General features: G+C 40.4%; 1 long non-coding RNA gene across 4 annotated transcripts in view; it reads left to right on the top strand.

The window, feature by feature from the left end:
* Positions 1–24678, top strand: part of LOC117165838 (uncharacterized) — a 171286-nt gene that overhangs the window by 1465 nt on the left and 145143 nt on the right. Inside the window, exons 1-2 of one of the 4 annotated variants that reach the window (XR_004466097.2) lie at positions 809–948; positions 6306–6401. This is a non-coding gene — a long non-coding RNA (uncharacterized LOC117165838). Of the gene's footprint in view, positions 1–808; positions 949–2565; positions 4607–6305; positions 6402–24678 lie in introns of those variants that run through there. The other 3 variants (XR_013061928.1, XR_004466098.2, XR_013061927.1) reach the window with 3 other exon arrangements.

The raw sequence follows: 24678 nt of genomic DNA, 5'->3' as shown, positions 1-24678 counted from the left end.
AGCGAGGCGGCAATGCGACCGATGTTTTTTGAAAGGCCAGTAGTCGCGGCAAGACCGGCGAACACGAGCGAAGTCGGCGTACACGCACGTCCCATCGGGAAGGGAATTTCAAGCGGCACAGTTTGCGCGCCGCGAGTTTCTTCTACGTGTGTTCACCTTACGGATAAATCTGCGTACGATATTTGTCGAGGAATACGAGTACGCTTGACTTGTGTGTCTCGTCTCCGAATTGGTATCGAGACTTATAGTGGTGCCTGGTGTTGGCCGGCAACACACGTTTTCTGCTTCTGCTGGTGCTGCTACTCCCTTCGTGCAAGATCGGGGTTCGTGACGTCAGCAATTCCCCCTCACCTCGTAAACACCAAACATGGCCGTCGTACGGATATACGCTGATCGAGTGCGTCCGAAACTGATGGTGAAAACTAACGTCGATATAGGCACTGGAAACTCGTGGATCCGTGTACGAAGTGCAATAGGACGTTTTAAAGCCTCGTGAACGGCGTTGAGTCTGTCTATATACGAATATGTAAAAACTGGAGCGATCGACTCACAGCGTCTAGCACATTCTGCGGATCGAGGCCGACTAGAGCCGAGGTCTGCCGAACTCCCCTCGCAAGCTTAGTGGACTCGCCCGACCCGCTCGAGGTTAGGAGGGGAGGGGGTAACGGTAGAGAAAGAGTATCAGAAGGGGAAGGGAGAAACTCTCAACGGTACGTGCGCCGCGCATACAACGGAGAGAGAAAGATAGAGAAAGCAAAAGAAGGAGAGTGTGATTGAGTGACCGAGGACGAGAAGGGTGGGGAGAAGAGGGAGAGAAGAGCAAGCGCAATGGAGGTAGAAAAGAGAGACGGCGCGACCAGGAGCGCCGTCCTCGGAACAAGAAAGCTGCCTGCCTGCTTGCCTGCCTGCCGCCTGCCTGCTAGCCAGCCACCCCAAGTTCCCTTCTAGGTACGTGTATGCGTATATTTGTGTGAGAGACCAGTCGATGCAACGTTGCCAACTCTATTTCGTCGATAGCACCGCACCAAATGTCACTGGCGTATTACCCGATTAACTCGAGAATCGACTATGCCGTCGTTACGTTTATCACTTGTTATCACAAACAAAACGAATCAATCGATGTGTCCTTCTAGAAACACACGCGTGATTTAATCACGATGCTTCAAGCGATCAAGGTACCGCTTTTGCCGTGTCGATTCGCGCCCACGATCTGGCAACACTGTATCCTCTTGCGACGTACTGTCACACACTACATAACACTACCGCACGGCATCGCATACGATGCTTTTATAATAAACAGACGTTTTCGAACGGACTATTCGCAAAAATCGGAAACTCGCCGGAATGATAACACACGGTATCGAGTACGATCAACGTAGAATAGAGCGCGTCGCAGTAAAACCGGCGGCACTGTTCGTGAAAACGTGTGCAACCTCAACGGATCCCGAAACGAGAGTGTCCTCTCCGTGCCGACGAACACATAGGGAGAGCGGTTCAGCAAAGGAAAAGGAGAGGGATACAAAAGGAGTGAGAGAGCCAGATGGGGGAACCTCTGCTCTTCTCCGTCCTTCGGCGCAAATAGCAGGATAAAAAAGCCACGACAGTGGCGCTCGATTGGTGGGATTCTCGAGGCGCTACCAACGCTTCTAACCCCGCTGAGCACGGCGACCAATCGACGAGTGGCACAGCCCACGTCCGTTCCCCTCGACTCGTCGAGAAGGCGGGCTCACGGACGATCGTCGGTCGACGGTTCAGTTCGAGGTCCCCATCGCCGTGCCGCGCGCGTCCCTGTATTCCCCTTCGACAACAGCCTTTCCGTTTTGCCGCAACTTTCCCCCTCTGTGTATGTTCAAACAGAGACAGCAAATTCTCTCCCTCCCCATCACACTCTTCCCCTCGTGCAGGAAACCCGAATAGCGGAGCGCGCTACCGTGCCACCGGTCATATCTCGTTCTCTCTCTTTCTCTTTAACGCCCACGGGTGTGTAAAGCCGTATATACCGCGTATGTGCTGTCGCGTAGGGCGGGCACGTGGGTGAGGGGTACAAGGGGAAGTACATATATACACCATTTACATATATACATTTATATATATATATGTACAAGCGCACATCGTCACAAGCATTTCCCCTCTTCGTAGCCACGTCGGCGGTGGCCGACCACCGTCGGTATTGAAATATCCTGGCCCTGGAGAGCCAAGTAGCCGTGCAGCGATGCCGCTTCTCTTTATAACCACTACGCTCTGCACCAAGAGACCGATCTTCCTTTCCTTTCCTCTTCCCCACCCTTTCTCATCGCATGCACCTTTCCTCTTTCTTCGTCTCTTTGTCTGCGTCTTCCGTCCTCCCTCCATTCTCTCTTTACACCCTTCCCCCTTTGTTCTCCGTTTGACTGTAATGTTGGTAATCCGTCTCTCTTGCCTTCTGTGCCCTTGTTCGGTACGGTTTGTCGCGGGATGGGTGTTGCGTACCCTCTTTTACGACTTCACTTTTCCCCTTCTCCCTTTTCGCCGTCCGATTCGAGTTTCGCCTCCCTTTGAAGCGCAATCAATTGTTGGACGAAGTGTTGTGCGCAACCCTATGACCGACGTACAAAAGCAAAAATGCCAGCGTGCGTCGCGCGCTCGGCTTTCTCGAGTCGCGCGCTATTGCGCAACCATGAAATACACAAAGCCGATGTAGATGGCGTGCCGCGGGTACGCAGCTTATGGCATGTCCCCTCCTTTTCCTTCTTTCCCCTGCATAAGCAATGCTCTCCTTTGTTCTTCGTCGTCGTTGTCGCTGCTGTAGTGCACGCTTTTAAAGTAACCTCCTTAATCTCCTTAACACTGCCATCAGGATTCTGTTTAAAGTAATCTTTCGTTATTTTAAATTTCCAAATGATTCAAACGCGACATGTTTAACTTTGTTACTTCGGTTTACACGACAATCTACACGTGACAAATCTGGGATGAGAGCTGATTTAATTTTAGAATCCGATACTGATTGTGTAATAACAGTATTACGAAATGACGAAACCTGTGTGTATGTCTTTTAACTGCGTTGGTATCTTAACAAGCACATTCTATGGTCCATCTAATTCGCATGTGTTTTGTTGATATATGCTTCGAAGCGTCGCCGTACCATCTTTATGGTTATGAGCGAAGATATATGACTGCAAAAGAAATAAAAGGAACAAGCAAGTACGTAGAAGTAGCATAGCGACCAAGAGATGGCGGCTAGCTAATTAAAGCTGCGCAAGAACGCGATAAGCAAAGGCAAACGCGCACGGAGTCGCAGCGCACGCGACTAAAGATACGGGAGAACGATGAGGCCACTGATTCGTGTTTCTCATTATGCGGGCCGTCCATCGCGGACACGGCAACGTCGAAAGCAGGGCGTGGCGCGTTCTTCGTGGATCTAATGGTACGTCAGGATCCGCTTCAAAATCTTCTATCAAATGTTGAAATCGTTTCTATGATGAGTCACTTTCGAAGATTAACAAAAACGTCACGCGTTTATTCTCTGTCGAACGAGTCGAGCCGGAAACTGTAAATAAAACCATGTGATCAAAATCTAGAGAAACATAATCTAGCGTACAATATTTGAAATTTTGAGATACTAGAAAATAGAAAGTTACACTAGCCTCTTAAATGAGAAAATTGAGTGTATCTACTAGGTTAGATTGTCGCTAAAAAACAATTACATTAAATTTATCAATTCAGTTTAAAAATATACCTTATTATACTTATAATAATTTACCTTCCCTTATTCAACTCAGTAAATCATTGCTGTATCATATTTATGATTTATACCATCCTTTCTGCTCGTAAATCACGTTTGAGGTTACGAAGAAATGGTGGATAGATTAAGAGACAGTTAACACGCATTTATGCAGGAATAATGGCTAATGTACCGAGTAAACAACATAAAGAGAGATAAAGGGAAACGTGTGGTGTTATACATACCGTATGTTATTGCTGAAAACATCACATCGAAGATTATCGATAGTGAATATTAGAAAATCGATCGAAACCCGCCGGATTCTGCAACTGCGAAACAATAAGCTTGACAACGTTGCATGGAATTGTTGGTATTGTTTCACACGTAAGATCGAATAATATTCAATATTCACGACAATTCTTTTTTATTATTCCAATATCGTATAAGCTATCTGTCAAAAGCAATCAGTGTTGCAAGCCGTTCTGTATTGCATATGGTATTGCATGAATACGAGAATCGATACATCTCGCGCATCGACCTTACATCCTTTGCTAGTTATCGATTAATAGCAGTGGGAAATCGAATATCGAGTAACTTACAGAAGCATCATACGATAGCCATCTTAACTTTTTCGATCTAGTTTATCGTGTAGTTTCTAGATTACGACTAATTGGGTTTAGTTAATCGATTGATAACTAATAGGTATTGATAAGTGATAAAGAGAAATGTAAAAAGTGACATTTTGTAGTGAATTAGTTGTACATAAAGCTATAATAGAATATGCGTTCGAGTAGTTTTGACGTGTGCGCGCGTTCCCTCGAGAGAGACCAGGAGAACCGAGTTCGAGCAGTCGTCTCGTGGAAAAAGTGACCATTTAATAACTCAGGATCGAATTATGATATCAAGGTAACGTTTTCTACGTAACATTCTCTACCATTTGTCATGTTTATTTATATAAGGGTCATCTTCATCCGATAAGTAGTTTTTTAAATAATCGATGTTTTAGGTTAGCGTACTTGGAGACATTCTCAAGTCCATTTCGGAGATTGGGAACTCGTTTACTATATTCTTCTTCTTCATTATCCGCCATGTTTGTTGCTATTATTCTCTTCTAAGACTCTATTGGTGGAAATCTAACACAGTTTTTAAACCTAACCAATTACGAAACGAGAAGCGAAATGAATTCGAATTATTAACTACTCGTAAATCTTGACGAATCATATCGTCCTGTACGAGTGCTATGTTTTCGTACATGTACTTACATATCATTATGTGTAAATGTATTAATTATATGTAAATGAATTATCGGTTTTCCAAGACAGTATATGCATTTTATAATGCGCAGTAGATGCCTGTGTACGTAAAAGATTAATCGCGTGTCAGTCGCATATAATAGTGATGCCTCGATTACGTATGAAAGGAATATCCATACCTATATGTTTCGTTTTCGACCTTTCGAAAAATCGACTCTACTATTTTTTTCTGTCTTTTTTATTTATCTCTATTTGATTTTCATTTGAGTCGTTCGAAAGCGAGAACTCGATGAATCTTTCATACGATATGGCGTTTGATATGTATTGTTCGGAATCCATTCGTGTAACCGACACTATGGATTTATAAATTTTTCACGTTGCTCGTGTATTCTCGACCGACTCTTCGTACTCTTTTACCGCCCCGCTGGATCAACCGGCTGAATTTGTAACATGAATCTTAACAGTGAGTTGTAGACAAACTATGCGTTCTTCGAGTGCTTAATATCCATTCATGTCATGGAAGAAGCGTCACTTATACGTAGTAATTTTATTACTGTTCGCGCGTGAAGCAGACAATCCTTGTTTGACAATTAGCATAGTTTTGAGATTTTCGACACATAATCTATGTATAAATGTTGTTAATTTGGAATTTGGTTAGGATGTTTTCTTATTCTTATTCCTAGATAGTATGTTTTTAAGCATGATTTGGAATTGTTTACTATTCGTTTTAGATATATAGGAATTATAAGTAACATACGACAGATTATTTAGTTTCGCTCTTTTATATTAGACACAGCGAAATGTCTTTTGATGTTCGATATCAATTTCAATTGAGAAATTTCGATCAATTATGTTATAATTAAATTATCAATATCGGTAGAGTACAATCCTTTTAGAACTAGATATTCTAATGTGTCTAATTTATTCATATTTAAGTCTCTACCAAGACGTTCTTACTCTTTTTTAGAAAAGGTACGATCTATTTTTCGCTTAATGTTCGTACTAATTACTCAAATTACGCACAAGTATTTAGTACTATAAGAAACATAGGTACTTCCAACTATATTATACGCTTCAGTTGTTGCTTATTCATTCAAGACAATAGTGTGCGAGTAAGATTAAAGTGAATAACAAATTCACTTTTTCTACACTTGCTATTTAAGCGACTTTCACAATTACGTGCACATAACGCGTCAATTTATCAGCCCTTGCTTATCATCCTTGACTACCTAAGTACCTGAGAAAGGTGCCAGCGATACAGTTTTTACCTGGTTTCTTATCACGATCAATTCATCATCGTCTAGGCTTAACACTACCGTCATCAAGTTAACACAGCTTTCTTCTATTTTTAGGCGGTGTTTTAATGGCCGAGTGGCGCTTACCATCGTCGGTGATTCGTCAAGCATGCATTCGCCTTGTAGACACCCGGTAGACGAGCAACTACCCACGTAAGTTCGATTATTAATTCAGCGGCGGGAGCGCGCGGCGCATAGGCTTGGCGCAATGTGTCGCTCTTTATACGGACCGACGCATAACGCGTTGTACTACCAGCGTGACAACGATCTTGCGAACATCCCTTAACACTTTCGAAGTGGATTTTTTTTGCAACAATGGCGACAAGCGTTAGACTGCGCATGTTTATGCAAATTAACGGAACCTAAGCAAAGATTTCTTTTACACGATAAATATTACAATAGGTATATAATATATGATAATGAATATTATAATACCGTACTTTGGATATTTTATACATTTTTTTGTATTATGAGCATTCTGCACATTTTTTCCGCTCTAAATTTTCCATCAGTTTATTTTCCTATAAATAAATGCGCAGTTGAATCATGATACAATAGCATGGTCTGTAATAGTTTCAAATTTTCAAGACACAAGTTATGTATATGATCCCGTACTTATATGTATAATCTAGTTCTAGGTTCTAGTAGACATCATAGATGTTAGAAAAACTATAGGTAATAATCCAGAGTAGGTTATGGTCTCGAAAGGTCTTAAATAACACGTTTAAAATGAATAGATTCAAAATTAATAGAAAATTAAAATTCGACAAAAGTAAGTATGTTATGGCGTTGAAAAAACGATGAAATAGAATTATATGCAGGTATATCTATAATCTATAACATAAAGATGGAAAGAAGTCTCGTGGGACGAGACAGAAGCAAGGGACGTACTGCCTTCCATTGCTCAGTGTCACGCGTTGCTACTGAGGTGATATGTCGTGATAGGGTCGGAAGGAAAACTCAGATTTACTCAACGATAAATGTTTATTCACTGTAATGTCAATGAGTACACTTGGCGCAGGACTCGCGATTATATTCGGTTCGCGAATGCGCGGTTATAAGTTAAAGCTTGGATAGCTATGATTCGAGATGCGGACAATGATTGCACGAGATGTCGAGAGCTTAGGTAATTATTCGACTCGAACCGTGTAAGTATAACGATCGTGGTATGTTGACTCGCTGTAATAGACTGACTTTTTTGTCGCGATGCTGCTGCGGAGGAAGACTGCGTTGGGATGTGTCTAAGGATGCGAAGGCATCGGATTCGTTGAGAAAAGCTTTGGTTCGGAAAGTGAGGGAAATGTACGTTAATGTTTATTGGCTAATTCGTGTTGGTCGTTGGAAAAGGATGCTAGCTGCCCTTGAGAGGGTGTTGCTAGCGGGAAGCATCGTACGTGAGAGATAGCAGATTTCTCTTGTGTCCCCGTGGTAGGTGATCGACTTCGAGACTGATAAACAAAGACTGTTTGTCTCTTTGGAGGACCTTAGCTAAAATAAATCCTAAGATTTATAGCGGTCCTTAGGCTACCTGGAAATATTCGGTACGAATCATCTTGTCCGCAGGTATAGGGTCTTTGTGTCGTGCGTCACGCGACCTAAACTGTTGGGAAGTTTACTGTCAAGTGCCGCCACACTACATTGCTTTGTTTGTGTATGCGACACCTTCGGCCAATATGCGTGCTTAACTTTACGATTGTGTTGAGTCTGTCAAAACAACCAATCACATCCGCATTCCTTCCAAAGGACCTTTTTTCAACTCCGATTTGACTTCATTACCTATTACGTATATAATAATTACATATATAATACACAAAAAATACTAGCATGTCTTTTTTAAAATCATTCATGAAGGGAAAACTCATTAAACGCATGATAGAACGGTTTCAAAAAGTCATTCAAATGTAATATTTATACCGACACACAGTGCGGTAGTCTTATTAAACTGATTCCGTGTTATTCAGGGCTCACAGTGCCTGCAAATCTTAGGATCGTAAAGGGAACGATATAAATTGGGTGACTTTGTTACTTGATCCTCCATGCAGTTCAAGTGTTATCCAAGGGATTTCCGTGTACAGACTGAATGAAGATAGGTAGTATGGTCGTTGGAATATGTCGCTGGAAGAAATATAGCGAGCTGCTGAACTAGAACATTAAATAAATAGCATAATCTGGATCACACGTGATATTGTACCTAGGTTTTTTCGATGGGAACTACTAGATCTAAAGCAAAACAGTACTTAATGAAATTGCAACTGCGGTTTTAGATACTCATTTTCTTCCTCTTTGCTTAATTCGTTCGAGTATTCTCAAGCATTAAAAACTTTAGCCTCTGATCGATTTTACAATCTCGCTATATCTCTTTCATGAAGTACACGATCGACTATAGGATAATTTCTTCTGCTTCAGATTTCTGATCAACTTGCAAAATTCCATGAACATTCTCTTTTTCCTTATAGAAGTATCGCGCGATAGGCGTTTTACTTTTACAGAATTGCTTTATACATTATAGTTAACGGTTACTTCGTACTTCTTATATTATTTATAAATATATGGATTACATCTAATTAAGAAATCAAAGTAAGCACAAATGTAACAAAGTAGGAATCCGGATACTCGCCAGTACTAGCGTACACAGTATCTTTGTACTTTATATAGCCAATTACCGAGGAAAGCGAACGAATCGACTCAGACAGATACATTTTCAGATTCGTGTTAAATTTTGCCAATGCGGTGACGAGACGATAGTCAATACAATTTTTAAATATAAATATATTCATAAAAGATGAATATATTCATAGATGAATATATATATATTCATAGATGAAGACCTCTACAAGCGCTGGAAAAATTTTCGTGAGCTGTATATTATACTACTACTATACTACTATACTACTAATATATATATACTACTAATAGCTGTAATATTATACTAATCTTATAATATCAGAATCTCGTTGTTCGTCTTAAGAAAAGTAAATGGGGATAGTAACGGCCAGTTAGCGAGGCATATGTATCCTATCGCGAATAGCCACGACACGACGTAACGAGCAACGTGAATGTACCTACGTCGTGGTGTTGTTATCAGCGCCGTGTTATCGCGCGAACTCGTCTCACGGCGCTTAAGTGCGTTCTGTTGGCTCGCGAGTAGCGTCGCGACTCCCACGTGTACGTGTATGCGCGCGCGCGCGCGCGCTCGCTCGTAATCGCGCGAGTACCAGTGAAAAACCTCTCGACGCTCGAGAGCCTCCGCTGATTAGGTAACGGCGAACGAGTATCTTTTTTGCTTGGTCGTTCGCCTGGAAACGAACGATGTTCGAGTCTCGGTACGTTCGTTTCGATCGTCTGCGAAAATCCCTTCTTTCCATCTTTCGTGTATCTTTTCTAAAGTTTGTAAGCGCACAGAATCGGCGTTTAGCTTTTGAAAATTATAATCCGAACTATAATCGAGGACCAATAAGGTAGTCTCTGATAATTGACAACTTCGATATTTTGTTCCGCTGTAGCTGAATGATATTATAATACATTAAATACATTATGTAAATTCTTCATAAATAATACATTTGTGCTAATGGTCCTTATATGCGAAAATAACGAGGATTATTAGGATCACAATAACGATGAACTATATGAGATTTGGTTTGTTATGACGTTAGATCGATGAATTTTCCGAGCAAGTTTCGCTCGAATAAAATGTAGAAACGCGTTTGATAACGTCTTTGTGGCTATGTAATTACACGGTATTCCGTGTTTTCACGCTTTACACGAGAAATTAGTGATACGAGCGTGATCGAAATATTATTAACCGTTTGGGGAAAATTCGCTCTGGATGTATGTTTAGTCTTTGTGTGATTCCGATAGAAAATATTTTCAGATATAAAGAAGTTATTACTAGAGCGCGGATTTTTATGCATTTATGCAAGAATGTAGAAAATATTCAAGATATGCGATATTTGTTACGATATTTAGAGTGAAAGATGCAACTCTATGTAGATTTCGTTTTCTCAATTGTTTCCATAAATATACGAATTTATAGAAGTATTCATAGTTTAACACCTGTGTTACCCGATTCGTCGGTTTGTTACGTATTGAGTTGAATCACCGGTATATTGTAAGATTTACCATTCGAACGCGATTCAGTGATATAGCGCGCATGAAATATTCCGAATCGAGCGGCTAAAAGGTTAAACGGGAAGCTATTTTTCTCTGATCGTTACAGTATCGTTTCATCTAATAACGCGAGGATGTAATAAAGATAAGCTGGCCACTCAGAAATTACGCAATACTGGCTATAATGGCGCATAAACTGCATATACAACTTCGTTCATCGTTATATAGCATCGATGTTGAAGATAGGCCGAAATTCTTCATTCCAAGGTTTTCCATCCTTAAATAAATAAACAACAAACGAACGTAATCGCAAGTTCTGCGCTCTGTACTTAGCGTGAATTGAAAGTTAATTTTCCTACAAACTATTCCCAAAGAACTAATCGAGGAATTCTTAGAATTCTTAGAAATCAAATTTACCCATTGATTTTCCTATTTTGTACGAATTTTTGTTCCTTTTAAGTCCTTCGTTACGATATGTTTCTTAGACTTGTAGCGGCACATCATCACACGAGCGTGAAACATATCTGACTATCGCAAGTATTCGCTCGTTTCGTCATTTAAATCAACACGTTTAATATTCACCAGAGACCAAACATTAAGAAATTTGTTATTTCATTAAGAACACCAAGTTCGCAATATCTTTATTTGATCTTTGGAACACACGACTCGTATGAATTTCGTGATTAATTGTCTTAATCGTTACACCGTCTTATTAATCTCTTCAACTATGTATTCTTGAGAAACGTTGCTAGTTTTAGAAGGAAACGATAATTCTTTAATCTTCATATCCTCTTACTAATATATATGTATATATAGAGAGAGAGATGTACATATATCTATCGTTATTGATTTAAATATGTTGGTGATAGAGATGAATGAATTGTAATGACGCTTGGACTAAAGTCGATTCTCGTAATGAATGACTATACAGCTATTCGACTGTAGTTGAATGTTACAGCATAAAAGATAGTTATGTATATTCAAGCTCATAAAATATGATTAATAAGATTAGGCTACGGCAAGAAATGGGTGAATTTGGAAAACGATATGTACGTATGCGGAAAACCACTAAAAATTATTGTAAAATCTGTAGTAAATACTTTGCACTTTCAATGGATCTCATTAAAAATTCTATATCTATACCGTTTTTAATTTAGTTATCTTAATACTCGTTGTATTATGACGTCGTTTGGTTGTAGATTTTCAGTAATGAACGTGGCACGACAGGATTATCTTTTTAACGATATGATGCACGATCACGCTATAGTAGATTCTAGACGGATGCAAAAGTTCAATCAAGTTCTGACGCGATAAAAGTATAACAAATATTTGCAATATTTTTATCCAGTTTCTATGCGTCTACGTATCCGCTTGAATGCCAATAAATCGCCATTGCTATGTTCTCTCATATTCAAATTTTCTAAACTAATCGCCGTATCCTCTATAAATATTCTTGCAAGCTTGTACTGCGTTTCCGAAATATCGCATATAGATAACATAATGTGCAATGACGTATATAGACTGTAATTAGGAAAATGAAATATAAACGAGAATGCGGTTTTTTTTTTACTGAAATAAATCATTCGTAATTATAACGTAAAACCAGTTTCCCTATTTTGCCTTTATAATTTATTTAAGAAAATTATTCGTAGTTATAATGCAGAACTAATTTCTATTTACATCTACGATTTATTTAGAAGAATCGTCTGTAGTTACTATTTATGCGCAACTAGCTTCTATTTAAGTGCGCCGTAATTTATTTAAAGAAAAATAACGGCGGATAATATATCACGAAAACGTCGAGTTAACATTTTTCGTCCATGTAACATAAAGATCGAGATCGAGTAATATAAAGGCGGAGTCGTAGAGAGTCAGAATCGGGCAACGAGATCGCAACGACGACGTTTACGTTCGCCCGTCTGCATCGGTTGTAACCGCTTTTGTCACTATGCAAGCGCTACCAAATGGTTTCCGTTTGGCAACCAGCGCTCCGAGCGAAATTCAGCGGCGCGGCGTCGAAAACGGTCGTTGGCTCGCTGCTAGCGTCGCACGATAACGCGTGGGAAGACGCCGAGGACGTTCCTTTTTGTCGCGCGAGCAGCGGCGCGTGTTGGCCGACGATAAATAGAGACAATGTGCGCGACACGCGATAGATATCGTATCTCGATCGAAGCCTCGACACTCGTTCGATTATCAAGCGCGCTTTCTCCGACCAGATCGAGTAGCATTCTCCAAGATAAACTTTAGACTTTGGACATCAAACAATTCCTCGGATCGTTCTTCATCGATGTACCTAAAACAAATCGTCGATTCGCGTTACGTTCGTTTAGATTTCCCTTTTTCTTTTTTTCTTAACATTTTATCTTTTCGTTAAATACCGAACGATCCGAAGTAGAACCAGATCGCGGAATTCTATGTAAATCCATCTCGATCAAACATCGTTTTCAATTGATTTTAGGAAACAGGAAGGATAACGTTTTAGGAAGATTTTTCCTATGGAATTGAAACGAAAAATCATGTACTTAAATATATACTGATGATAATCATGTACTTTGTGCGAACTCGAGACACTCTTTATCATTGGAAAGGTACGTAGAGTTGGGTTGAAAATGACGATAGAACGCAGCAGGGTTAATGAGAGAAAAAATTTCGCTGTTTCGTAGCGCTCGTGAAACAGGAAAAATTTGATTATATCGATATTTATGGGAAGGATATGGGACTCGGTGATCGCGCTTCGGTATATTCAACGGGCGTGCCGCTAATTGGCACGATCATTATTCAATTACGAAATAGATTTTCGCACGCGACGGCGAACACCAGCTGATACTGTTTCCACGTGTTTTCCATCGATATCGTCCATTAATTCTATTCACGTACGATCGACAGATGATGTTGGTAATTAGATAGACGACGAAACGTTACGGTTGGTCGCGATAGTCGAATTGGACGACCCACTTTGTATCCAATACGCTCCGTTATACTGCGTATACGTACGTAGTTGTTCACTCGATCAAACGATTTAATTTGATCAATGAAAGCCGTGATTTCGGTGATCTTCGTGACTGTAATTGGACCTGTTATTTTGAAAGATCATTATGTGTATGAAACACGATGCTTTCTGTGCGTAGGTATTAGATTATCCAGGAAGTTTCGAGTTACTTTGTACGTTTAACATTAGGCGTACAAGTTGGTTGCACGTCTTTTCTAGATAGATGTATCATTTATTTATCAATTTGGCTTTTCGATCAGTGCTGGTTTATTCAAACGATGGAAGATTGTTTTCGCTGCAAGTTAAAGCAAATTTCTACTTAGTTTGGGCCGAGTTTCTTTTTTAAAATCTCCAAAACGTCAAAGGAAAGATCAAAATTACCCTTTGCGAAACCTTCGATACCATTTTCTGCAAGTTAATCTACTTTTAACAAAGAATCGTACAAAAATCTCGTAATTTTTGCACCTATATTTGACGATCTTCTGCGAGAAATTATCCTTTGCGAAAGCTGCAATACCATTTCCTGCAAGTGAATTTAACTTCAACAAACAATTATACCTAATCTCTTCGTAATTTCTGTAGATAATGTGATACATATTACATTCGATGATTTTTTGCGGGAAATTATCCTTTGCAGAATTTTCAATGGCATTTCGTACAGCTTAATCTAACTTCATAAAAGAACCGTACAAAATCTCATAATTTTTGTACCTGATCTAATATTACGTATATCTAACGATCTTCTGCAAGAAATTGTTCTTTGCAAAAGCTGCAATACCATTTCCTGCAAGTGAATTTAACTTCGACAAACAATTGTACATAATCTTTTTACAATTTCTGCAGCTAATGTGATATATATTATATTCGATGATTTTTTGCGGGAAATTATCCTTTGCAGAATCTTCAATAGCATTTCGTACAGTTTAATCTACCTTCATGAAAGAATCGTACAAAATTTCATAACTTTTGTACCTGATCTAATATTACGTATATCTAACGATCTTCTGCAAGAAATTGTTCTTTGCGAAAGCTGCAATACCATTTCCTGCAAGTGAATTTAACTTCGACAAACAATTGTACATGATCTCTTCGTAATTTCTGTAACTAATGTGATATATATTACATTCGATGATTTTTTGCGGGGAATTATCCTTCGCAGAATTTTCAATGGCATTTCGTACAGCTTAATCTAACTTCATAAAAGAACCGTACAAAATCTCATAATTTTTGAACCTGATCTAATATTACGTATATCCAACGATCTTCTGCAAGAAATTGTTCTTTGTGAAAGTTCCAATAGCATTTCCTGCAAGTGAATCTAGCTTCGAAACAGAATTGTACAAAATCTCCTTATATATTGCATCTAAATGCATCTATTGCATCTAATCTGCGCATCTAATAAGATACATATATTCGACGATTTTCTGCGGGAAATTATCCTTCGCAGAATCTTCAATAGCATTTCGTACAGCTTAATCTAACTTCATAAAAGAACCGTACAAAATCTCATAATTTTTGTACCTGATCTAATATTACGTATATCTAACGATCTTCTGTAAGAAATTGTTCTTTGCGAAAGCTGCAATACCATTTTCTGCAAGTGAATTTAACTTCGACAAACAGTTGTACATAATCTCTTCGTAATTTTTATATGTAATCTATATACACATATTTAACGATGTTCGACAGAAGGAATAGCGAAAGTAGGTACATAAAAGATTCCATGGAAACGGACACGAAAGATGTTAGTACATGTGTATTCTATTTCGTTAGAAGGCTTCCCCGTTCGTTTCATAGGAACGTGGTCACCCTCGGTTTATTTTTAGGACACCCTATAGGAGTTAGAGGCGGCCAGCAACTTGTTGCTCGATTTTGAGCCAGGCCTGCTGGGTCCTACCATTTTGTTAGTCTGGCAAGTTACGGGGCCTTCCCTCGAAACTCGTCCCAGCACGAATGCGGTAGTCCGGCCGAGGCTGCTTTCTCTATCGTCACGATATGCTCTAACCTCCACCCCCATTTTCTCTCTTTCTTTCTTTTTTTCTTTTCTTTCTTCGGACATGTTGAAACGCGCTCTTGCCGTTTTCGCTTTGCGGATTAAAACTTGCGAGAAGCAGATGGAAAGATCGCCTTTCCAACTTAGCTGCGTGCGCAGTTGTGAAAACGGTAGATCGAGTGATATGTTTGAACCGAAAACGGGAAAATCGCTCGGAATCAGTCGTGTTTTCTCGGCGAAGTTAACGTTTGCCGGATCATCAATCACGGTTGCCGTCTGGATTTTTCTGAAAATTTCAAATTTTGGTAATTTTTTGTGCGATTCTTCTTTCGGTTACGCGATAGACGAATTAACGTTGCGTTAGAATTAATTCTATTTTCTTGGGATACGTAAAAGTTGAGATAACGAAGTTGATAAGTAAGTGTTTCAATTAAGGCAGCGTGCCACTTCTACGTGAGGAAAGGAGAGCAAACGTGGAAGAATTTCACCAAGCGTGGAACCGCGTGTGATTGACAAACCCCTGTACTTTCTATGTCTTCGGGTTTCACGTATTCTAGTTAGCACGAAGCATGCCGGTCTTTATGGTCCGTTCTATTTTCGATTTCGAGCCGTAAACTCGCGTAAATCCGCCACACCCTCCTTTTGTTCCCGGACAGAATTCGCGTTGCGCCTTGATTTACATCCTCCTTAAATATAAACAGGCTCTTGTTAAACGTGGTTAATCGTCCAGCGACCGATCGAATCTCGTCAGATTTCACTTTCCATCTGACCAATCATATTCCAGAACGGTACTTGCTAATTGTAAGCAAATTGCGTAATGAAACATTACAAGATCCTAGACACGTTCATCTAAGAAAGCACAGGGAAGAAAATGTAATAAAACCAGGTACATCTAAACGCAATATCCCGCAGTACGTAAATTAAGGATTATTACCAAAGCGATCACGCGTTGCACGTAACACCGATCGTTCGATTACCGAACTAAGTATCTGCCTATGTACACGCTTTTGGTAGCCTCTGTATTTTATCGTTGATTTTACAAAATTCGATTGGCTCGTATTGTCTTCAAATAATCTTAAAATAACGCGTCGCATGCTTTGATTAGGAGCTAGATAATGTCGAATGTAAATTACAGACGACCGAAAGTTTGTTTCAAGTCAAGTTTGTTTGAAAGTCAAGTTTGAAAAGTATCTTGAAATTGCTTAGAAATGCATAAACATCCATCGTCTAATCTCAGGTTTATCTTCCTGAAACTTAATACCATTGTTGCTACTGCAAATACGTTTAATGCACGTTGTCGCTAATAATCGTAAAGACACGTGAAACGCGTAAGAACCGACGTTTCTTACGAGAATGGACATGAGAGCGGCTATTCAGAGGAACTGGAGGAAATATCGATTTCCTAATGTCAAACTTTTCATTCTGAATCTATAGCCTGGCAAATATATTTAACGCGCGATGTTATCGACGACGAAAAAGTTACATAGAACACATCGGAATCGATGTTTTCCGCGAAATATCGATATCCCTTAGGAGAATGGACATCAAAGCGGCTTTCCAGAAAATCGCTGTAACTCCTCGAATTTTCAACGGATTTCCATGAAATTTAAAATATAAGACGGCGAAATGGTCTAGAAAATGCCGACGAAAGAATCGTCTTGATATCTTGCACCCAAGTCCAGATATAAATTAGAGGTTTTCGACGTGCGCGCGAACGTACGAAATCACGTACCGCGTCTGCGCAGGTTTCCTGCCTCTCTCGAGCCAAGTGGAACTTTCCACGGCACGAGACCCGACGACCTCGACGTCCGTATCGATATCTCGAGGTGAGATCATCGGTTTCGACCGTGTTTCCAGACCACCCGTTGTCCGCAAATTCGATCGGATTATTTTCCCGGGAACTCGATTGGTCGGGCCGATCGCCGATTGGCCGAACTGCACGATCCTCCTTTTTCTTCTCGATCGCGCTACTCTTTGGAATCTCGCGTTTTCAACCTATTTCAATCTTTGAGAAGTGGAGCTTTTAAAATGGATACACGTACACACTGATTCTTTCGTATCCACGTTGTTCAAATAATGTGATAATTTTTTGCTCTGCTACTCTGTATGCTAATTGGTTTATCGATGGTTTTGTACAGCTTTTGTATAGCTACGTATATCGAATAGGACTGTTTCTAGGTTTGGTTTGGTAAATCAGCCCGATTTTTGATAATTGCTATCTTAAATATATATGTAACATAGTGATGCTGGTGTATTTTTGGGAAATTTGAAGATGCAAAAATGCGTATAATATAAAATTATGTAAAATATCCGAAGTACCTACACGTTGTAACGTTTAGCGTGTAAAGCAATCGTTCGGCTAGACTCTGATTAATTGCGTTCGCAAAAATGTGAATTTGCGGTGAAATATTGGTTTAATGAGTCATCGGTTTGTACATTTTATGTAATTCTAGCATATCGTTGATTTATCTTACGTAGGAAGTAACACGTGGCACTAGCTGTTCCCTTAAATGAATTGATTTAGATAACTTGTTATCGTAGTGAACGCTGTCCAACGCAATAAAGAATGCTATAGAGACGACGCACGATTCTACAGATATTTTAACAATTCCATCAGTTAGCAGGTCCGAATCTTGTAATTTTCATTTAATCAAATATACAAGCTTTCTTATATATTTCGTTTACGTAACAATTTATTTTCTCCCAACGAGTATCTTCAGTTGTACGTTCGCAGCTGGTGTTTCATCGTGCGATGTACCCGATGGAAGATCGAAAACACGATCGTTTAGAAAATGAGTGAAACGAAAGGCAGCTACGATCTTTCATTTCACCTGGAATGTTTAACGAAAGAGACGCGATTAAGTGAAAATGTAAGAAGGATATTCGGCTATGCGTTCGTAGTCAGCGTCTTCTATTTAGATGCATCCAGTGAAAGATAAGGTCGGAAAAACACGGTCGTTTAAAAAATGAGTCAAAGGAAAGGCAGCTTCTATCTTTGCTTTCACCTGGAATATTTAGCGAAAGAAAGAAACTGGCGATCTAAATCGAGTATTCGCCAGTAACCACATAGATGTTATACGTTCATCGTGAGTGTTTCACGGCGCAATGCTTCCAGTGGAAGATACATCAAGCCCCGATCCTCGTTGCCCCTCTCTCTTTCTTCCGTTTCGCGGATGCGTTTACGAGACCGCCGATGATTCCGTCGTGCTCGTTTCTTTGGCCGTGCCACGGTAGAGAACCTGTTTCCAACAAATTACCAGCACCGAATTCGCGCTTCCAAAAAACCCTTTCGTATTCTTCGTCTACCCATGGCTACCACCATATGTGTATACCGCCGGTATAGTAAGTGAACCACCGATTCGCTATATTTATTACAAGACTCTGACTAACTTCGCACACTTACGTTTTATTATCCGCTCCAGTAGAATCTCGTTTATCAGCACTGTATCGTATGGTAGCCGAGATACGAAGCATTAACAAGGACTATAGTAAATGTATCGTAGTATGTTGGAAATGAGCGAAGGAAGGAATATTTGAACCGTAGCAGAGAAAGTTGTACGATACAACGTATATACGGACATATAGAATTGTTTGCATCTTCTGCAATGATAGATTAATGACGGAAGCAGGTTAGAGTGGCTGGTGAACCTCTATGTTCTCCGACCTGTAAACCAAGGGTCTACTGTATTTTACGTTATAAAGCGATTTTTACGCCATAAATCCTACGCTATATGAGGTAACAGGTTTATAATAAGGTAACCGCAAAATATAAACGCAGTGAAACGCGTTCAACGTTTGCAGACACCACGGTGGAGCTTCAATTAACCGCAGTCTTGATTATTCGGGCTCTTGGGTATTCAGATCCCGATTATCTGATGCAAAAATCGTACGCTATACCCTTCCTTTTTCAGTGATGTAGTTCGTCGTTCTCTGAGAACACTCGTGGTTGGTACAGTATCGTCTCGTTATCTTCGATATTTGTTTCGTTTCTGTGTTGAGTTCGAAAGGCGCGGAATAAGAAGGAGATAGCGATGTACCTATTGTAAATTTCAATCGAAATTTCCCGATTTACCTTGTGTTTCGATTACCTAGTGAACCTTGATTTATCCAGACAACTCGGATGCCGATGAATTCCATTAATCTAAAGGTTTCGTTAAACATGTTCGCATCCTGCCCAAAGTTTATTCAAAGATCTATCGCTTTCGATACTGCGATCGGGTACAGAAATAAGTAGACATTGTAGTGGATATGAATGAAATTTAATTGTACGCCAGTGTTACATAGTTAAGTTTCGCTTATCGTACACGCACATACAAATTAATATCTTTGTGCCAGCCGTATTTCACGAAACTTCGCCACATACATACATATACAAGCCTATACACGTTATCTCCAAATTACACATTCAAATTTCCAAATTCTAGCCCATCGTTCCCAAAATTCCACGAGGAATAATATCCTGTACACCTGTTCACCTGTTACTTCAACCTTTCTCTGTTTCTTCTTTCTCTGCCACCTCCTTGAGCAGCAGCTCCGTGCAGAGAGAAGAGGCATCGTTAGAAAATCACAAGTTCAGACTGGAAGAAGGAGAAAAAGGGCACGTACGTAGGAAGAGAATGAGAGGGTGAGAGAGAGGGTGAGAGAGAGAGAGAGAGAGGGTTAAAGAGTAACAGAGAGAGAGGAGACCCTACACCCACCCCGGACGATAATTCCCGTCACCATGGAAACACCCCCGAGGCGTCCCTGTGTCAGTCCACCCCCGCACCCCACAAACACCACTGACTGTCCCTCCCCGCGTCCGCTGCCTCTTCTACCACCCCAGCCCCCTCCTGAAGCCCCCCTTTCGCGAGTCCACCAGGAACTCGTATCGATCCGCAGACGAGTTCGAGGTCCTACGTATTCTACGGGGAGTGTTACTGACAACAGATCGTCTCTCTCTCTCTCTCTCTCTCTCTCCCTCTCTTTCTCTTTCTCTGTGGCCGTGTTTCCTCGACGTTCGCAACCGAGCGTTCTACCTCGCGATCTCTCGCCGCGAGAGATCCACGCGATCCTCCTCTCGAAGACGAGAGCCAATGTATAGAACTACGAACAGAGCGTTACTTTGGTTCGATCGAACGCGACACAGGCTTATACGGCGGCGTGTATTTTTAGCGAAGGCACTGCTGTAACGCAAGGGTTACTAATTAGAGAACGAAGGAAGTTGCGCGCGTGTAGGTAGCTATATTATTCGGCACAGTAATTTGTTCTTTCTGCGTCATCGTATCGAGGTACCTCTACCGAGGTTTTGTTCGACAGTCGTGTTTTTTAAATTAGTCGAAGCATCGACGAGGCTCTTAATTTTAATTCTGCTGCGATCGCGTATTGCGTTCGATTATTTCGATGTGCCCCCCGTTAATTGTTAATTATCGATGCTATATGGCTTCTAACGTTTGATCTCTTTTCCCTGCGTGTTACGTGATTTCTATTATTCACTTTATTCTTGTAACTTCATTTGATTATCCGTGTTCTTCTATTTGCGGTAGGTCTCGAAGGCAAGTTTTTATAATCGTCATACTCTTAGAGAGGAGAGGTAATAATAAGTTGAAAACTTCTTGCAAACCAATATCATGGAATTAATATTGTAAAGTCACGAAAGACACTTGTGGAGATTCGAACCTGAGAACGATAACGATGTCCTGAGTTTTATAAGTTCGCCGATTAGTCAAATTCGGGGGTGCGCTTGATTTAACTGACCGCGCCAACTAAATGAGCTCTAAGGGATTACGGTTTATTGCTCGTTAGTACGATTGGATAGACAAGATCAAGCAATAAAATAATATTGCAGTGTAATATTATTTGGATACAACGTTATTGCGTGTCGTAAACAGATTAACATATACAATAAAAAACACAAATATTGGCATATATTTCTTTCTAAAAATGAAATTCTATGTAGACGCGTCTCCAGAAACTTTCAAGGATTGAAAATAGTTTTAATATTGATTTCTGTTCTTAAGACAGTTATCTATCTATAGAATCGTTATTTTGCAAAGGTAACCAGCAACTATTATCTATAAGGATTCTGTCTCGGTTACGATTGCTATATCAGTTTTTATATCGCTTCGAAGCCCATTTAGATTGTTATGTTTCGCTATATAAAAACATTAGCCTATCATGTAACTGTTATTGTTACGTATTATTCTCTCTTTTAATTGCCATCTTAAAATCGATCTTTATCATCGTATCACGCGAACAATACACCGGCCAGCCATGGAGAAGGGTACTGCAAGAAAATATAGAACGATTTACTATAAGAAATACGGTAAAAGATTTATCGCGAAAATCCCATTGCCCTTGTCTCTTTGTTTTACACGATAGAATCGCGTTCATAGTGTCTACCAATTAGTTCGCCCAGTGTAAATAATATCTACATTCAAGGCGATACTAATTACTAATTATACTACTAATTATTAAATTACTAATTATAAATGAAACAACTGAAATATTGCAAACGATTATCGTTCAAATGAAATGTCTATTAAAATTCTCCATTGGCTAGATTCTGAATCAAAATTCTCGACTGCGTTGCACTGTCATCGTCGATGGGATCTCCCTTGGATTTTCAGCCCCGCGTGGTTCCCGCCCTATCCGTTCCAGTCACGTAGAACAGCGGCTCGAAGGAATTCGTGGACGCGCGCTATATCCAACTATCGAACCTGCTACTCGAGAATCTGTGTATCGATGTCTCGTAGCCGTGGCACGGGGAATTAGGTGTCCTCGAGAACCGACCGCGTTTCGACCGGTAGCTTAGCTCCGGATCACCCGCCGCGTAACAAGATCTAACCCCTACCTCTTAATCGCCCTCCTCTCCGCTGGAGTTTGCTTGGCTGGTGCCCCCTACCGATTACTCTCTTTCCGTTCCTCTTTCTATCTTTACTCCGTGTAGCGGCATTTTAATACGTACGCTCGTTTCTCCACGCTGCTCGTCCGGATACGGAGGTATCCTTCCTCGCTACCGGTTGCATTTTACGCGTGGATGCACTAACCGGTGCATAAGTATTTTCACAGTTCCAAATTGTTGCTGATATATATAAAATATACGAGTAGAACGGCTACGAAAAGTATTAGCACGTGGTTGTATTCGTTGTAGCATTTGCATGTTAATTGATTAGATCCAGGTGTATTGAGTTTCGTATCATTTAACAGTAGTTTACGACGAGAAAAATTTGACACCATGGAAACGAAGCGTACAATTTTGATAAAAGAGTATTAGCTATGTGACAATACGTTTTCTGGCTACTGTACTTCGAATAAAGCTGTTGAATTTAATTCTCCACTTTGGTCTTATCTCAGGCAAGCATGTAGCTACCTACGGTAAATATGGAGTAGTAGCAGTGGTAGATGTTGAATAATGATATTAACGATAAAAATAGTAATAAGAACGATAGTTGATATTAATGGGTATAAATAAAAGAGCAATAACCGAAGGTGGGTGAAAATTGTTTGTTCGAGAACACCAAATCTAAGCGAGTCTAAGCGTATTTGTTCGATATCTTAGAACGAGCGGAATATTCGTTTTCAGCCACGTTCTAAAAGTTAGTACAAATTTTATGAAGCTTCAGTTATTTATTAGAGATAAGCTTGATCGATACAGGTGTGTATTATGTTAGTTTCAATTTAGCAGAAGCTTTGTGAAGCCAGTTGTGGCAAGAAGCGAAGGATCGACAGCAGAGAGACGTTCTTCCATCGTAATCTTGAGAATATGATACAAATATCGATCTTTCGATGAGATTGCATCAAATGTCCATACTTATGCACAATAGTGTACATACTAAAGTTAGAAAGATTATTAGCGGAGCGATATAGCTTTTTATCGCTGACCGTCACACGTTGCTGTATACCAGCGGTTGCTAGCCTTCTTCATCTCATAGTATACGTGAATTAATTAATAAAATTCTGCGCCATATAAAAAGACGGTACATTCACATCGGACTGTTATTTTTATTTGACAATCTAAAGAAAGAAAAGAGGTTACTTTCCTTCACTGAACGATCGAGTGTTGCATGTTTTAAAGATTCTCGCCGCACAACGGTTGATAATCACGTTTATGTAATCTTATTTGTATACGTGACACTCTTGGACAGTCCTTGGCGCGTTTATCTTCATGATTCTGTTGGATCTGTCAAAAAATAGCGAATCAGTTAAAATCTGTCCTACACAACAACCCTACACTCTACAAAATCTAAATCCATTAAAGTAGATGCTATTTGCGAAAAAGAACCTATCTATATCAAGGGATAATAAAGTTAAAAAGAATATCCTTTATTTAACTTTAAAAAGCCTTCGAAATACAAGAAACGAACCTACGTACGAACTAAAGTACTAAACATATTAAATAAACATATAAATAAAGAACTATACTGTGCAAAATCTTCCTAAACTTATAATTTTATAATGGTCTAAAAATCCAGCAAACAGCCATTTACCAGCTATTCACCTTCAAATCGAAAGATATAAATAATACAAACATTATCAAAAATCTTCCAAAGTCCACGACTTAATCTAAAAATCCATCGAATTCCGTCATTCGCCTATTATCAAATTTCCCCGTTTCAAAATTGCCTACTTCAAATCGAGAAACATGGCCACGAGGATCGTCCCGTTCGTTAGATCCAGATCCCAGTCGCGTGTAACCGGCGTCGTCCGGTTTTCCAGCCGGTCGTATCGTTTCCAGTGTACCGAGAGCCGCTAGAAAGTTTAGGAAACGGAGTAGCATATACTCGTCGGTGCTTCGGTGCGCGGTGCGCGCGTCTGCTGTTTTACAAAAAGCAGGAAAAAGAACAAACCACACTCTACTACTCTGCCTCTCTTTCTCTCTCTCTCGCCTCTCTCTTCCTCTTATCCTCTGTTTCTCTTTTTTTGTGAAGCGCTAAGCCATCCGCGGATACGCCACCACTGTTCGCTGGTGCGCGCGTGCACGTGCAAGAGAACGCGCCGCTGTGCGCGAGCGTATTATCCGTCTACGGCGAGAGAGCGCGAGACCTTCGGCTCTTTTGCCAGCCCTCGCGGCTCTCTCGCGTTACCTTCTCTCCTCCGTTTCACTTCCAGCCTCTACCAGTTTGTTCAGTACTCGTTCTATCTCTGTTTGTTACACGCACCGTCGCGAGCATATCGTAACGCGCGTCTCACTCTGGCGCGAGCGTCTCGATGTTCCCGTCTTCGTCGCACTTGCGCCACTCCGACCGTGATAAAGTATCCGTCTGTCCTCGTCGCGCGCACACACCGTCTCGTAGCCCGTCTCCGTCGCTTTCACCGGGCGATCGACGTTCCGCCGCGGGATCCACGGCGCCGACGTGCAACAA

Source organism: Bombus vancouverensis, chromosome 3 (assembly GCF_051014615.1).
Source record: "Bombus vancouverensis nearcticus chromosome 3, iyBomVanc1_principal, whole genome shotgun sequence".
NCBI classification, from domain to species: domain Eukaryota; kingdom Metazoa; phylum Arthropoda; class Insecta; order Hymenoptera; family Apidae; genus Bombus; species Bombus vancouverensis.
The sequence above is the reverse complement of the archived record's forward strand: the minus strand, read 5'-3'. Positions and strand labels throughout refer to the sequence as shown.